The 7,011-nt window shown below is 41.0% G+C and overlaps 1 non-coding gene across 1 annotated transcript; it reads right to left on the bottom strand.

Annotated features, from left to right (window-relative positions):
- Positions 1 to 240: 240 nt before the first annotated feature.
- Positions 241 to 312, bottom strand: trnaa-ugc (transfer RNA alanine (anticodon UGC)). The gene has a single exon. It is a non-coding gene; the product is annotated as a tRNA-Ala (tRNA).
- Positions 313 to 7,011: the final 6,699 nt, after the last annotated feature.

The following is a 7,011-nucleotide window of genomic DNA, read 5'->3' as shown; positions in this document are numbered from 1 at the left end:
TTTCCTGGCACCGGATTTTATAAACCTAATAATAGCAAACCCTCCTACACACACATGCAGGGAAGGGGGCACCACAGGCAGGCGACAGCCAGCACCCGTGGAGCAGGTTGGGGTTCGGTGGCTTGCACCTCCATAGTGTCACCTTGGCAACTCTTCGGCTGCCAGTCCACTCAAACCAGCTACCCTCCGGTTCGCAAGCAGAGTCCCCTAAGAACTGAGCCACTGCCACCCCAAAAGAGTTGGAGATGCCGGGGATTGAACCCGGGGCCTCATACATGCAAAGCATGCGCTCTACCACTGAGCTACATCCCCTGGTGATAAAGGATAAGAAAGCCAATAGATAATATAATATAATACACTTCAATGGGATGTCAGCAGGTTCTTGAGTCACCTTGTGTTAAATAAAATACAGTAAGTTAGACATTGGATGTGACACATTAGACATTTGACACATGAAGTTCCATCAGCTGATGAGCAGGAAGTTTCTCAGCTGTGGGGGAAATCCTCATGTCACATTGATCTATTTTTAGCTTTGTTTTTACTGCCCTCTATCACATGAAGAGTGAAATATGGACTCCAGGGTGAATCCCTGCTAAAGACGAGAAGTGAAACCCAAGTAGATCATTTCCACGGCGGGGCTGACCTTTAACACTATTCATCCTCCATTACATCACTCCCATGAATCACTTTCCACCCTGTTGCCTGGAGAGATCTTTGTTGGCAGGTACAAACAGTCATAATCAAATGTATCATAACCCTGTTGAGCTAACACTTCCCTTCCAAAGAGGGGTAGTCACTGAAGTGTGAGTGGGTTGCCCTTGACACTAATACACTGCATGCCTTATTTAGACTCAGCACATGCTTCATCCTCTTTGCAGAAATGGTTTCTGCTACTAGAAAATCACCAAACACTGTTGAGGACAGGAAATGGTCTTCTATATATTTGTTAACTTAAAACCAGAAGCAAGACATTTAATGTATATTGAAAGTTATTACCTTAAAGCTACAGCAAACCAAATTAAGACAGATTTATTTACTTAGGTGACACAATCATTTATCTTTGGAATAAATTCAGCTTAAATCAAGCCCTACAATAACTCAAAGTCAACTTCATTAAGTTATCACCTCTGACGTCTATAATTTACATCAGAAAAAGGCAACATTTTATTCGACCTATAAACTCCCCATACATCAAGGAAGTGACATAAGTTTATTGTGAACCGACCAATAAATAAATTCAGAAATGCTATAGTAATTTTGTCCACTAGATGTCAGCATAAGCCAGAAAATACAAAATCACGGCACCGCTGCAAAGTTCGTCTGAGTCAATTCCCACCTACCTCCATGTTGTTCCGAGTGATCTTATACTCTTAATGTTTGTTTTATTTTGCAGAACATCGTCATACCCAAGCTTTACTTTCCTTACTATGTTTTTATTTGATGAATTAAATGTGTTTTTGTAGATTTGAGCTAAATCAAAGCAACATAGCCCAGTCTAGTACATTGCACAGTTACAATGATGTTATCTGATGGTTTGAAGAAAACCTTTTCCATTGTCGTCAAAAAAAAATGAAACAGGTAAAAATAGATCACTGTGTCTATATATGGAAAATCAATTGTCAATTGTTTCCATTGACCTGACCTCAGTTATGTCATCTCAGTGAATTCAGGTCAGGCTGCTATTTCTTTCCCCCCGTTCATTTCATGGCTGTTGTAGGACAAATAAGACACCTTAAGGCTGCTTACTTACACATATCATTATAATATTCTTAATGTTTAGCACTTGTGTAGTTGCCAGTCCTATCTGACGCACAAAAACCAATCAGCAAACAGTCTCAGGACAAAAGCTTTGATGATGTAGACTGATGATGTAAGGTCGCGCCAAGAGGAAACAAACAACAAACGCTGTGTCTGATTAGTCTGATTTTCAAAGGCGCCCTCAGCTACTCATCTTCATCATTAGTTATCTTGAGAATAGCATTTCATTTTTAGCCATTCAGGGAGAAGAAATAGACTATTCTTATCCATGTCTGCGCAAGTATCATCTGTACCAGTACCAGTTAGGGTCCTAAGCATCTTTCTGCCTCTTGATGTATTTCTTTGATGGTTGAAACTTCAATCATAATAAGTTTTTTGGAAAGGAACACTTTGTAGAGTGCCCCCCAGTGGTCATGGTGCTTTAAGCAGCTGCTCACTTTCAGGGTTTCAGTGATCTGAGGAGCTTTGTTTGTCATGTCACAAAGCTTTGATGCTCCACACGGTGCACACAAAGTTACCTTTCTCAGGGATAAGGAGGCATGAGAAGCAATTTCATTACATCAACATGCAACCTCATATGTAGGGCAAGAGAGTTTGTCAGAAGTTAGGGAAGTACTTTATCAATAGTAAATTGGTAGTTGGTAAATGTATTTTTGCAATATTAACCTGCACTCTTATTGTACTGTAATAATGGTGATCATTCACTGTCATGCAAGCGTTATGTGTCAAACTGACCTTTTCCTCTCTATACCTTTCATCTATCCACATCCTGTATTCATGGCCTACTTTTAGTTTTGCATTGTTCTACTCTGGTAAGAAAAAACGGGGGAAGAAGAACTCTGGTTTTATTTTGGGAGAAGGAGTTTCTTCACAGGTGTTTAGAAAGAGACACAAAAACATTTTATGCACTTTTTTGGGAGATTGGACCTAAATAAAGGCAGTGAAGTAGTGAGAACAGAGCTATTTGGAGATATGAGCCGCACAGAGAGGAAAGAATGTTTTTGATGAAGAAGGGAAGTATGATGGGGAAGGTGGGGTGAGAGAGAATCTGTCTGCAAAAAGATGATGAAATAATGACCCAAAGTCAAGATCTGCTTCACTTTGGGTCTGTTATCAGTCATGTAATATTACTGTTTTGGACATATTAGATTGATTGTTGTCTATTAACACCATAATGCGGCACACTGCATCTTATCACAGTCTGCAGTCGACAGTGTACATAATGCTGCTTTTCTCTGGCCTCTGGTATCAGGTAGGTGCTTCGGTGTTTTCCTCTGCTTTGGTGATTTAGCATCTGTGCAATGCTCGCCCTGCCACATTAAATGTTTATACACACACACACAACTCTCCCTCTCTCTCCCTTTCTCTCTCACACACACACGCGCACACACACACACACACACACACACACACACACACACACACACACACACACACACACACACACACACACACACACACACACTGCAATCGAGCTGCAGTTGGGGTGGATTGATCGCTGTATCAGCTGGCTCGGCTCCAGCGTGCTCCCTCTCTTCCATTATCCCATTGCTGGAGTGTGATGAGAATACACAAAGTGTGTGTGGGTAGACTGTGCTTGTGGACTGTGAGGTGTGCATAGAATACTGGTGTGTACTATTTCTTGTCTCTTGCGATTGACCTCTTCCACTAGAAGGTGGTAATGTGTGCTGGATCTGGATCGCGGTCCTTGAACTTATTGGTGCCAAAGCTGGTGCTGGATTCCCCCATAGATTTTATGGAAGTGATGACAAGGCTGTAGGAGAGGAACAAGCTTGTCTCAGACATCATCATCACATTGTGACTCACTGGGTGGGAGTTGGGAGTGCAGTATTTTCAGATTCATTAACACAATTGCCTTAATGCTTTCTATAAATGCTGCGTTTTGTAGTTCTATGAGCCAGAGGTTTTTATTGAGAGAAATCACGGTTTGTCATAATGCACCATCTGTTGTTATTGTCTGGTTTAGATGTACATCCATGATGTTGCTGGATATTTAAAATTGAAATGCAAAGTTGAGTTCCCCATGTTACTCACTCACACTCCTCACCCTTTACTGCTTGGAGTGGAATCAGGCTGGATGCATGGAATACCAAGAGTTGTCCCTGTTTCTGTTGTTATTGTTGTGCTACTGTGCTTCAAAACCAAAATGTGTCTTCAACGTCAGTGTTATACGTCTTTTCAACAATATACTTGAATTATGAAGTATATTAAGCTACATGTGTGAATGCAGTCAAAGTTTGGAGCCTTTAATTTGTCACAAAGTGCATCAGAATAGCACATCTGACATAACACACTCTCAGCAGGCAGAATTACAGTGATTGCAATCTGTAGGGTTTAGCAGCAAGGATGTTTGTAAATGTTTATATACAGAAACTGTCCTTTAATCTCAGAAAATCTCATTATTGGAGATACACACAGATCACACATACACACACCCACACACACACACACCTTGCAGCACAAGGATATGTTTACAGCCCCATTTTTGGGCGGTTGCTCTCTGTTTCCCTTCTAATCTTATTGTGTCTCTGTTGGCCTCTGATCTTTGGCATTTTCGACATTCCAGCCATCTGCTGGTCTCTCATTTAACTGGCAGCACCCAGCCAGCATGAAGTGCACAGAAAGACAGAAAGAAAGAACGAAAGAAAGAAAGAAAGAAAGAAAGAAAGAAAGAAAGAAAGAAAGAAAGGAAGAAAGAAAGAAAGAAAGAAAGACAAAAAGGCAGAAAGACAGAGAGACAGAAAGAAAGACATTCCTTTCCAAGCTGTAAAAGCACCACAGAAAGTGATGAACTATTGTGTGAGACTGGATGTTTATACTTTCCGGTGTCTAACCAAAGAAATGCATGATATTTAAACCGCAAATGCAAGTGTTTATATTAATCTCAAAACTGAGAGTCTGTGAGGCTTTGAAGGAGGTCAGACAGTTAATTGAAATGAGTTTTAATAGGTCACCATGACCCAGACACACACCACAGAGGGAGTGATGAGCGATGCAGAGCTGCAGTAACGTCAGCTATTTTCCATAGAGAAAGGTTGTGTTTGTTTCCTTTCGCATTTGTTGTACAGATGCAGTGCGATTGAAGTGACAGGATGTAGGAAGGTCATACACAGAGGTGCTGTTTTTCCCCCATTTGAATTTTCTTTTCTATAACTTACGCAATCGCTCCCCAACGTCTGCTTTTATGTTCTCTGAATCATATTCTGTCACATTAGGGTTTCAAGTATTCACCCAAACAGTTGCTTTTATTTTATTTTATTTTATTTTATTTTATTTTATTTTATTTTATTTTATTTTATTTTATTTTATTTTATTTTATTTTATTTTATCTTGTCTGTCGTGTCCCTGCAGACCCTGGAGTTTGTAAAGCATTTATATAGACTACTAGTCTATAGTACACACTTTTTTAGAGAGTATTAAAGTGTTAAATTGTGTAAAAATGTGTTAAAATGACAAGAAATGACAAATCCCCAGTAAACATGTAGTCACGGTCACAGTCAGAGCATTCAAGGCCTTCTTATCTTTATGACAATGACTATTTACTCAGGTTGTGTGTCTGGGAGGTCTTTTTTTACACAACAATATCTGAATTACAAGTCTGAAATAACACACACATAGTCAGACGAAGCCACACACACATACACACAGACACACAGACCCTGCAAGATGCGACCACAGGCGCGTCACAAACATTTCCTCCGTGCCACTTACAGCAGACAGCACACACCGAGCAGTACATTTGACCTTTGTCGTGTGCGTGTGTGCGTGTGTGTGTGTGTGTGCGTATATGTTTGTTGTGGTCGTTTGTGAGGCACATTTGATGACATGAGTGAATTTATATGCCAGACAAGGGAGGGATAAAAGAAATCATCTACACCACCTTCTAGTATGGTGTGAAATCTGTATGTGTGTGTGATTGTGATTGTGTTTGTGTGTGTGTGACAGAGCAATACTGAGAAGCAGAGATAGAGAGAAAGAGGTGGAATGGGTGGTGGGAGGAAGAGAGGGAGGGGAAGAGAAGAGTTGGGGTTTCCTCGCCTTTGTCTCTCATCTGCAGCCTCATCTAGTAATGACGCAGATGACACCGGTATGCATCCTTGCATTGGCGACCTATGTGCAAACACACACATACACACACACACAAAAGTGCACTACACACACACACGCACGCACACACAAGCGTCGCACAATGCAATCACCTAAAAAAAAATCATCCAGCATTTCACAAACCGCCTACGGCTGCTCGACTGCATCACTCTCTCCCCTGCTTTCTCCTTCCTCTAGGCAAGTTCCCTGACATCTCTCTCTCTCTCTCTCTCTCTCTCTCTCTCTCTCTCTCTCTCTCTCTCTCGCTCTCTCTCGCTTGTACTTCCTCTCTCTCGCCCGTCTGTTCTGCCACCACTTTTATTCCTTCCCTCTTTCTTTCCTTTCCTACATTCATTTATCTTTTATCAGCACTGCCCTCTATAAAACCGCTTCCTGTAAATGGATTGGGTGTGTGTATTTGAATTTGTGTGTGTGTGTGTGTGTCCGGTGTGTGTGTGTGTGTGTGTGAGTGAGTGTGATAACTAATCCAGCCTCCCTTTGTTCTAAGCTAAAAGCTATTTGTTGGTCTCATTTGTACAGTTAAAGAAATTTCAGCAAACTGTAATCGTTTGTCCTACTGTCTGTACACTTCTTAACATCGCAATATGCAATTAGTTTATTCTTGTTTGGTCATGGTCATGTCTAATTTCAAGGCGGAAATCTTTGTTATGACAGCATCACTGATGCATGACTGACGTACAGGATATGTACAAATGTCCGTTTTCTATGATAATTGACTTGGTTACACCTGACTAACACACTTCGATCGACTTGTGTTACTATTGCAACATAAAATGAGTGACCTCACATTCTGGTGCGTATTTGTTTTGGGTGTGTCGGTGATTAATGGTTTTGTGGCACGGTTGTGTGGTAGCAGCTCATATGGTCACTGTGTCAATGATAGATTATGATCAGAGGAGGAAGCCACACCTGTGACTTTCATTTCACACCCAGATGACCGCTGACTATATAAACTTTGCACAAAACTTCACACCAGGTGCATGAAACACTCACTGTTTGACCTTTTAATGACATCAGCTAGATTTGTGTTCAAACGGATTAAAGCCGTAATCCTAAGAGACTGAATGCTTCCCCTGTTCTCTGCTTAAAGTAGATTTAAACCCTTTTCACAAGGTTTTGATGCAT

The sequence above is a fragment of the Genypterus blacodes genome, unplaced genomic scaffold, assembly GCF_046128005.1.
Source record: "Genypterus blacodes isolate CSIRO-AG114 ecotype Tasmania unplaced genomic scaffold, CSIRO-AGI_Gbla_v1 ptg000029l_1, whole genome shotgun sequence".
Classification (NCBI taxonomy): Eukaryota; Metazoa; Chordata; class Actinopteri; order Ophidiiformes; family Ophidiidae; genus Genypterus; species Genypterus blacodes.
Note: the sequence above shows the minus strand (reverse complement) of the source record. Positions and strands in the feature narration are given on the sequence as shown.